The following is a 5,979-nucleotide window of genomic DNA, read 5'->3' on the forward strand; positions in this document are numbered from 1 at the left end:
TTTTATTGTTTCAACTATAGGCACGTGGATTCACAAACTGTCTCCGCGTGCACTCTACCAGAATCCCTGACTCTCAATGAACAGTCAATGAAGGGAAAGGGTATTACCCGGGAAAGGCGTCTACGCCAGCCAGGCGTTCCTCGTGGTCCCGATCTCTACGTCTCCACTGGGTCCTCCTTCTCGGCGATGGATCGTCCCTGCCTTCTGGAAAGTTATCGTCCCTGCCTTACTTGGAGCTTCTTATCAATTGAATCATATATCTCCATCCTATTGGCTCCAGATCACCTGGCCTACCTGGGTCACCTTCTTACTGGTCATTGTACGAGCTACGACCAACTTTGTTTCATGATTCTGCCCACCAGCCTTGTGTATTTGTGCATTTGCACTCTAACTGCCCCAAACCAGTTAAATGAGGCAACCGAGGCAGAGTCTAACGAGATAACCGATGGCAGGTCTGGCATTTTACATAACAAGTACCGACTCCTCTGAGAATGGCCTCAGGTATATTGCTCTGATTACATTGTCTCAGAGCAGGAATCCGTTCAGAGTCCATGTCCTTTACATAACAAATGGCTGCTTGTTTGAGAATGATCTCAGGTTTTGCAGATCATCACCTGAATTTCTCGTCTCGAAACCAAACGGTCCCCAGTTTTCCTGTACTATATTATCCTCATTATACAGGGAGAGTCCAGTGATAAACGAGGAAAGACAATGGAAGCAATTTGAAATTTTAAAATAGTTTTGAGTTTTTCCAGCACATGGTTATTCTTCCTGATGTTTGTCTGGATGGGAGCGTTTGAGAAGTCAGCTCCGATGAAATCACAAAGCATCCTCAGCTCTGCCACAATTGCTTTGAACGACTAACGCTCCCGAGGTCTGGGTTATCCATGAAACTCCTTGTGTGTAAATCTGTTTCTGTTATCGGTTAAAAAAAGAAATGCATAATTTATATTAATTCAACTTTATGTCATTTATCTCTGGCAAGATTGAAATACAATGTGCTGCTGCTGGAAAAGACAATGTTCGTGGTGTTTATAGCCCTGAGTGCCTAAAAGAGTAAATTTCAATCTCATATTCTTCGTAAATTCCGGAGACCAAACAATGTTTCTGCCCAGAATTGAACTGAGGACCTTTCGCGTGTAAAGCGAAAGTGATAACCACTACACCACAGAAACCGTGCAGAGCGCTCAATGATCTGCGCTGTTGACCGATGGCCCGAGACGCCCCTTCCCGAGGGCGAGGTATGTTCGAGGCTAAGGTGTTGGGAAGAGGCCGAGACGGAGTCAAAGCGCGCAGATCGGAGAACAATCGGAGCGGAGGAGTTTATGTGGATTATTTTGGGTTTCTGGCCTGTAAGGAGACGAATATCAAGGTTTTATAATGCAGACTTACGGTGATAATAAATGTACATAAAACTTTGAACCCGTCTCCACTGCAGGTTCCCGTTCTTCCATGTAACAAGGGATTTGTCCACATGGTCAGTCTAGCTCACCTTCCGTGTGCTACCCTTGTGTTTTACCGGAGAAATCCTGAAGCGTAATCCATGTCAGGGTTCTGTAACATCAGCTTTGATTTTGGCTCCCAAGTGTTTGCGGCGGCGGCAATAAGCTTCAATGCGCTCTGACGTCTGGGTGGTACGTCCCATGTCGCACGGCTTCACTGACCAGCTGGAAATTTGCAACTTTGGTCTCAACACTGTTTTTACTGTTTTAATATCTGAATAGCAGTAAAGAATCCTCAAGCAGCATTGTAATTATGAACATTGTATTTTTAATTGACGCCGTCTGATCAGCGCCATTATTTACTACGAGAAGGGAATATGGAAATGATCCGCTGAAAACAGAGATAAATGCCGCACAGTGGGGAGGTTTTAATGTTAATTCTATCCCATTTTTTAATTCGGGATTGATGGTGTTGGGCAAATAGATACCCTCGTCAACCTTGGGTCTTTCACTGTGTAAACGAGTTCATACTTTAACTCGAATAAAGACATAGTAACCGAGTTAACACTTTAAAATAAGCTTGAGTGTTTGCAGAGTAAAATTATTCCTCCTGATGCTTGTCTGGCGGGGAGCATTTGTGACGTCAGCTCTGATGAAACCACAACACATACTCAGCTCTGCGATAATAGCTTCGAACTGCTAATTCTCCCGTCCCGAGGTCTGGGTCATCCACGAGCATCTTTATGTTTAAATCTGTTTATTTTCTCCTGTAAATTATGTGTATTTTAATTCATCTTTTTCAGGTTAGCAAGACAATGCGCTGCTGCCAGAAACGCGAATGTTCATGACATTTACACCCTGGATGCCCATAACAATAAACTTGAAAAATTGAGTCTCATATTCATCCCAAACAATGTTTCTGCCCAGGATTGAACTGGGGACCTTTCGCGTGTGAAGCGAACGTGATAACCACTACACCACAGAAACCGTGCAAAGTGCTCACTGTTCTGTGTTATTGAGCAATGACCCGAGGCATCCGCTCCCCACCCTGCTCAGAAATACAGAGATAAGGTCAAAACATTGCCCACCGTTCCTCTCCGCTTTCAGTAACAGGTATTAAATTTATGTGACATATACAGTGACATGTATTAACAATTTCCTGTGGAGTGTTGGTCAAGGCGCGGCATGAAACAGGTAACTGAACTATGTTGCATATATAAAGCAAGGAATTAAAACACATTCGGTACTCTCGCTTCCGTCAGTCTGCACACGGTGGCTCTCCAGCGTACGAGTTAAATTCTATGTTACCTTTACGATTTCTCGCCATAAACTGTCTCGTCCGTTCTCCTCACCTCAGACTACAAGTTAATTGAAGCAAGTGATTGAACCATGTGATCGATACATTTATAGGCAACAGAAAGTGTGAAAGCAAGAGTTACGTGTGAGAGGATGTCAGCTGTAGAGTCATGAATCACGGCCCATCATCCCACCGAGGCCGCTTTGAAACAGACACACCATCACACTGACGTTTCATTAATTCATCATCGTCCAATCTGTTCCGTCAGATCGCAAGCAGACCAAGATATCAACAGCTAATTAAGCGAATGAAAATTTCAGTGGTCACAACAGACTTCAGGAACGGGGCGGCAAGTCGATCATATCAAATGTCACATCAAAGATCGCATTCCAGCTGGAAGGATCTTACCATCGGAGACGAAAGCTCAGCATGCCAGTAAAATCGATGGAGGTACCTCTTTAACAGAGGCTTGGTGAATCAAGGCAAAAGCCAGAAAAAGACGGAGGGAGATGGGGGAAGACGTGCCAAATGTGGTTATAAGAAATAGCAGCAACTGAAAATATAGTGGCACTAATAACGTTCATAAATATTGGTAGGATACTTTAGTTTCCTTCATCGTGACTAATATACATCAATAAGTCTATTGCGAAACTTGAAAGAGTGAACAAATATTTCACAGAAACATAAACATTGAAACTCTACAGCACATTACACAGTTGTGCCGGCCATGTAACCTACTCTCAATGCTGCCTAGAATTTCCCTACCGCAAAGTTCTCGCTTTATCTAAACTCCATATACTAATCTCAGAAGGCCATATTGTATTCACCTCTACCAGCTTCGCTGACAATGCATTCCACGCACCCACCTCTCTCGGCGGAAAACTTATCTCTGATATCCCCCGGGTACCTGCTTCCAAGCACCTTCAACTATGCTCCCTCCTGTTAGCCACTTCAGCCCTAGGAAAAAAGTATTTGGCCATCCTCATGATTACTGTCTCTCATCGCCTTATACAATTATCAGGTCATCTCTCATCCTCAATTGCTCCAAGTTGAAAAGGCCAAGTCCATTCAACATATTCCCACAAGGCTTGCTGTCCAATCGAGGCAACACCCATGTCAATCTCCCGAGGTAAACCTTAAAGAGAAACCACAAATCGTTCATCAAAATATTATCCTGTCACTTGTTTACAAACGGTGTGTAGAATTGTAACAATATGCATTTTGGAACTAATCTCCACTCGCTTAGAAAACTGCAATATACTTACAAACGAGCAGAAAAGATGCGGTAAGCGTATGAAAGGACGCAAAGAGCACCTCGCTGTGCGCATCTGTCGCTGCTGCTGCTGGCCGCCCGGATTCCGCGGTTATATCAGTTGTAGCACAAACGTCACAGGGATCATTTGAAAGGGTGGCAGAGTAGCCTTATGTTATGGCGGATGTAACCAGAGAGGGACGGATGGTGCTGAACCCCACTGCAGACAGATGTCTCTCACAACTGAGCACTGAAGGCTCAGTACGAAGCCTTTAAGAACTGACTTTCCATGAAGAAAAGTGGCAGGCAATAACTGGCAGTCTGACTCTTAAAGGGACAGAGGCATCTAATCATACTCCAGGGTACTGCAGTGTCGAAACTTGGATGGCATCTGTTTTTCTGTCGCGATAATGGCAATCGACCTCTTCCCTACATGGTACATGGTGTTAAACTTCATCCTCCCTTGAATCATTCATATTATGTTATTTCGCTGTATGTCGAGACGCCATATTCAGGCTGAGAAATTGTACTTTCACTTGAGTCGGTTGTCCTCTTGCTGTGCTTCATTTTCTCAGCCAGATCACGTGAACCTTCACTTACCTTTTGCTCTCTAGGTTCATCTAACAGTATATCATCAATACCGTTAAATCTGGAACACCAAGTGAGAGATTAAACTCTACCAATCTCGCTAATGGATCATGATATTCAGTCGGCCTTTGTAAATGCCCTCGAAGTGACATTGGAATGGCAAACTATTGTCATTTCCATGTCACAGCATTTCCATCTTGTCGACATCGGTCCAGTAAGATTGAAAAAATTATCGTTTCCAAAATCCAAAAGTGCCTTCTCATTGACAATCTCCTTTTGAAATCCACTCGATCAATTTCGCAATATCTGGCCCAGCAACAGATGAACAACATACAGTTAGAGGAACAAACAGACAAAGAAAAGGGCAAGCAGAGGAGAGGCAGACTGATAGATGAATAGTTGGATAGATAGACACACACACACACACACACACACACACACACACGTGGGCAGACAGATGTTACCCAGAAAGAACTGTAATCCGCAAATCAGTAAACAGGAACGTGGCAAGAGCAGTGGAAGAAGAAAAAGAAAAGAAATGCCATGCAGTTGCAGCAATGGAGATTCTTACTCGGGGATGGAGATTCCTACTCAGGGAGGTAGATTCCTACTCAGGGATGGAGTTTCTTGCTCGGGGTAGGATATTCTTACGCAGGATTTGACATTCTTACTCAGGATTGGATATTCTTACTCGGAGGTAGAGATTCTTACTTAAGGATGGAGATTATTACTCAGGGATGTCTTAATCAGATGCGAGAAAGGGATATGTACATAACCATAGAAACAACAACGGGGCAGGTCAGCCGGTGTAAGAACAACAGACATTGCAGTTCATTCCGGATCGTTGCAAGCCGGTCAGTTGGAAGATGAGATGTCGCTCCTCTGATTTATGCTCTGCCTCATGATGCCAGTGCAGAAGGCCGCAGACAGAGAAAACAATCCGGATGTCAGTGGAATAAGCATGAACAGAGAATTCAGGATCAACCACGTGGACCGTACGCAAGTATTCCGGGAACCGAGCCCCTGACACGGTTGCCTTTTGTTCCAATTGAGAGGAGACATCATTGTGAATAATGTAGCCTGGGTCGCCAACTACGTAACTAAATGGCTACGTCAATTCCCTGCATCAGAAGAAAGTGAGCACCTTCCTCAAACGTAGGCTGATACTTGTGCATCCACTAAAACTATGAGTTCGTATTAGATGCACCTGATATGGAGAAATGGTTACCGATACTGTACACATGTATGTCGCTAATGCTGTTTAAACTTCTGTATGAAACACCTCTTCCTCCTCCGTTTCAGAGAGATAATGATAGATTTTACACTGATATCTAATATGTTTAACGTTCGGCAACGTCCTGGCGGAACACTTCTGCATCATTTCCACTGCAATCACATCC

The 5,979-nt window shown here is 44.0% G+C and overlaps 2 non-coding genes across 2 annotated transcripts; both read right to left on the reverse strand.

The window, feature by feature from the left end:
- Positions 1-1,102: 1,102 nt before the first annotated feature.
- trnav-uac (transfer RNA valine (anticodon UAC)) lies at positions 1,103-1,175 on the reverse strand. The gene has a single exon. It is a non-coding gene; the product is annotated as a tRNA-Val (tRNA).
- A 1,181-nt stretch (positions 1,176-2,356) lies between these two features.
- On the reverse strand, positions 2,357-2,429 carry trnav-cac (transfer RNA valine (anticodon CAC)). The gene has a single exon. It is a non-coding gene; the product is annotated as a tRNA-Val (tRNA).
- Positions 2,430-5,979: the final 3,550 nt, after the last annotated feature.

Source organism: Mobula birostris, chromosome 13 (genome assembly GCF_030028105.1).
Source record: "Mobula birostris isolate sMobBir1 chromosome 13, sMobBir1.hap1, whole genome shotgun sequence".
NCBI classification, from domain to species: Eukaryota; Metazoa; Chordata; class Chondrichthyes; order Myliobatiformes; family Myliobatidae; genus Mobula; species Mobula birostris.